This window comes from Eptesicus fuscus, chromosome 13, assembly GCF_027574615.1.
Source record: "Eptesicus fuscus isolate TK198812 chromosome 13, DD_ASM_mEF_20220401, whole genome shotgun sequence".
Lineage (NCBI taxonomy): Eukaryota > Metazoa > Chordata > Mammalia > Chiroptera > Vespertilionidae > Eptesicus > Eptesicus fuscus.
Genome location: NC_072485.1, coordinates 27,112,213 through 27,116,438, shown reverse-complemented (window position 1 = coordinate 27,116,438; position 4,226 = coordinate 27,112,213). Strand labels below are relative to the sequence as shown.

At 41.7% G+C, this 4,226-nt stretch overlaps 1 pseudogene; it reads right to left on the bottom strand.

The window, feature by feature from the left end:
- Positions 1-3,658, bottom strand: LOC103305045 (TSC22 domain family protein 3-like; annotated as a pseudogene).
- Between the last annotated feature and the right edge of the window lie 568 nt (positions 3,659-4,226).

Here is a 4,226-nt window from a genome sequence, read left to right as displayed (position 1 = left end):
TCAGGTCAAAGCCATTGCTTTGTTCATCCCTTGTCCACAAACGGACAGCAGAAAGCCAATCATTTCTTCACTTGAAAGTTTTCCACAAACATTAAAAAAAGTTTGTAATGACAACGTGAAGTCCCAGCTGACATTTTCTCAACCACATTCTATGTAGTCAACGCCAATGAATGGTGGGTTTGGCATTCAAAAGAGGACCTCACATGTCTTCAGAGGACAGACGGGCAATTATCGCAGGAGCAAGGCATCTGTGGACACATTCAGAGGCTGGCCCTCTCCCTGCTTTTACTTTTTAGTCTTACTTAACCTGAAGGACACGCAGGATCAATTCGATAAATGAACTCAGTCAGAGTTAAGGCTAAAAAGTTAGCCTTAAAATATGAGGGACTGCTCAATACCCCCAAAGCTGTTAAGGCCCTTCAAAATGTAGGTGTATGTGTACATGTATGCCTCACTACACTAACATATAGATCTAGACTATGGGTATATATACGCATGTATGGCTATCTAGCAAAACTGTCATTACTAACCAAACAGAACTTTGTAGGCAGTCATCCCAAAGCCATAATGCCACACAGAGCTGTGCCCAATCCATGCATTGTACCATATTAACCAAAAGAAGGCTGACGGGGCTCACTCTCTCCCATCTGTGGCCCTGCTTTGGCGAGGCAGGGGATAAGAGAGAGGCTACCTCTGCTTCAAACACAAAAGGCTTCTTCATAGGAACAGTCATTTTCAGGTGAAGCTGTTAAAGATGTCCATGGAAATGAAAAGCAGACCCCCTTATACTTTCAGGAGAAAAGTGGCATCACATGTCAAACTATCTTTCTCCTTGGCCAGTCACAGCAAAACTCCCCGGGGCCCTGGGAGCCCCCAGGGAGCGGGGGCATTAGAGGCTCACCAGCTTGGGGTGATGAGGTGCCAGGCAACTCAGCCTCCAAAGACCTGCTCTTTGCCAGGGGTCCGCCACTAGAGTAGACCCAGGTGGCCATGTCCTTGGGGCATCTCTTGGTACCACCTATGCTAGGTGAAAAGTTCTCCAGGTGAGATGAGTTAGAGAGCCAGAAACAAAGTGGGAAGTACCAGGTAGAACAAGTTTAGTGGCTCTGCCCCCTCTGAGGGAAGGGCCACTTACCCTGCAGATCCATCAGGGGCCTCAGATGATTTTGGGGCTTCAGGAGCTGGCTTTGAGGGTCGGATGGGACTGGAACTTCTCCAGCTGCTTCGGGTTGGCCAGAGTCTTCAAGAGGGGGTTCTCACGCTCCAGCCGGGAGTTTTTCTCCACCAGCTCTGAGATCTGCTCCTTCAGGATCTCCGCCTCCTCTCTCACAGCATACAGCAGGTGATTCTTGACCAGGCCTGCTCAATCTTGTTGTCTAAGGCCACCACGTTGGTCCCGGAGGTATGAGCTCCAAAGCTAGCTAGGAATTCCTTCTGGGCTCTGAAGCTTCAGTCCTGCTCCCAGGTGGCACCCAGTGCACAGCCAGCCCTGCTCAGCCCTGCCAGCTGTCCCTCCTCTGCCTCTAGCTGCCTCTGCCTGAGCCTGCAGCAGCTCATTCTCACCAGAATATTTTTCTTATAAGGCAATTAAAAATAAATATTTTCTGATACAAATCATAAACCCTGTGAGTTCTGTCAGAAACTTGACCTTAATTTGAAGTGGTTTATAAGCACTTGGTATGTATATGTTTTAAGATAAAGATCTGCTTTTTTCTGTTCGTGGACATTTTTGGGTATTTTTATTTTTATTGATTTCAGGGAGGAAGGGAAAGGGAGAGAGAGAGAGAGAGAGAGAGACATCAATGATGAGAGAGAATCATTGATCATCTGCCTCCTGCATGCTCCCTACGGGGACCAAGCCTGCAACCTGGGCAATGTGCCCTTGACCGGAATTGGAATCAAATGTGGGACCCATCTATCCACTGAGCCAAACCGGCAAAGGCTATCCATGGACTTTTTAAAGTTAAAAACATTTCAAGAAGAAATTTTTTAAAAATATATTTTATTGATTTTTTACAGAGAGGAAGAGAGAGGGATAGAGAGCTAGAAACATCAATGAGAGAGAAACATCGATCAGCTGCCTCTTGCACACCCCCTACTGAGGATGTGCCCGCAACCAAGGTACATGCCCTTGACCGGAATCGAACCTGGGACCTTTCAGTCTGCAGGCTGATGCTCTATTCACTGAGCCAAACTGGTTTCAGCTCAAAAAGAAATTTTGATTGACTTTGAAGATTACTTTAGTACTCAATAGCTGCACCATCTGGAGGAACTGAGTTATATTTTGAATGAAAATGTAAAAACATTGCGGATCATTGGATCAGTATTCTGAAGCACAAATTAGTTGTATAGAAGAGTGAAGGGGGATAAATGATGATGGAAGGAGACTTGGCTTTGGGCGGTAAGCACACAATAAAATATACAGATGACATTATAGAATTTATACTTGTAACCTATATAATTTCATTAACCAATGTCACCCCAATAAGCACAATGACTTCATAGGTCAAAAGTTTGAAAAGGGCTAATTCACTTCCCTGAAGCATTGTCTTAACCTCCTCTAAGTACAAAAAACAAGAAAGAATCAATACATTTTTGATGAAATGAATCAGACTGAGAGGTGTTTACATGGTATAGAGGTCCTTACAACTCTGGGTCAATACATTATGGAGATTAACCCTTTCTGTGACCTCATTCTCACATCCGCCTACATTATTCTTATTCCATAATACTCTTGACTCTGTATCTAAGCTCGCCACTATATTGCCCTATTATTTTTTTTTCTCCTCAATATATTTATTTTTATCTTAAGGTTGTGACTGAACTTTAAGAAGAGTAAAGGTCTTAGCTGGTTTGGCTCAGTGGATAGTGTCAGCCTGCAAGCTGAAGGGTCCCAGGTTTGATTCCAAAGGGCACATACTCTAGTTGCATGCTCAAGCACCACCAGTAAGGAACATGCAGGAGGCAACCTATCAATGATTTTTATATCTTTGATGTTTCTATCTCTTTCTCCCTCTCCCTTCCTTTCTGAAACCAATAAAAATAAATATATATATTTTTTTTTTAAAAAGGAGAAGAGTAAAGTTCTTAACAGTATGTATTTTCATTCTATACATCTTGTGGCTTAGTTTCATGTCATTATTCTTTTTCCTTTACTCACATTTTTTCTTTTTTTCTTTTTACTTTTATTTATTTATTTATTTATTTTACTGATTTTTTACAGAGAGGAAGAAAGAGGGATAGAGAGCCAGAAACATCGATGAGAGAGAAACATCGATCAGCTGCCTTTTGCACACCCACTACTGGGGATGTGCCCACAATCAAGGTACATGCCTTGACCGGAATCGAACCCGGGACCCTTGAGTCCGCAGGCCAACGCTCTATCCACTGAGCCAAACCGGTTTCGGCTACTCACATTTTTTCTGAATACACTTTCACACACCTAAGAAAGGGAGGTGGAGATTAATTCTTAATGTAAACTTACTGATTTATAAGTGCCTTCAAGATATTTATGGAAACCTTTCTTATAAATATTGGAAATATTTTTCCTAGTATGCTGTTTTCAGATCATTTACTTGTGATTTTTCCAACTTTTAGGTTTTATAGGTCCCAATTCATCTAGACTTATTAAACCACACCTGTATTCCTCTGATGTCATACTTGTATTCTTTACATTTAAGTATTTATTTCAACTGGCATTTGTTTTTGCAAGTGAATATATTTTGAACCGAGTATAAATTAAATTTCAATTATCTGATAAAAATATAAATATTTCATATTTATTTGACTAAAATATAAATATATGTTTTGCCTTGAATGTAAACTGGATCTAAATCATTAAAAATGTACTATTTGACAATTTAATTTCATTAAAAATAGCCCCAAACCATGTGTTGAAAACCCAGGAGGGTGGCCCTGGCCAGTGTAGCTCAGTTGGTTAGAGTACAAAAGGGTCTCTGGTTCAATTCCTGGTTAGGGCACATACTCAGGTTGTGGGTTCAATCCCTGGTGGGGGTGCAGCTCTCTCTCCCCTCCCTTCTCTCTCTAAAATCAATTCAAAATATATTTTAAAAATAATTAAAGAAAAAGTAAATTAAAAAGATTGCTCTTTAAGAAATATACCACCCTAACCAGTTTGGCTCAGTGGATAGAGCATTGGCCTGCGGACTCAAGGGTCCCAGGTTCAATTCTGGTCAAGGGCATGTACCTTCGTTGCGGGTACATCC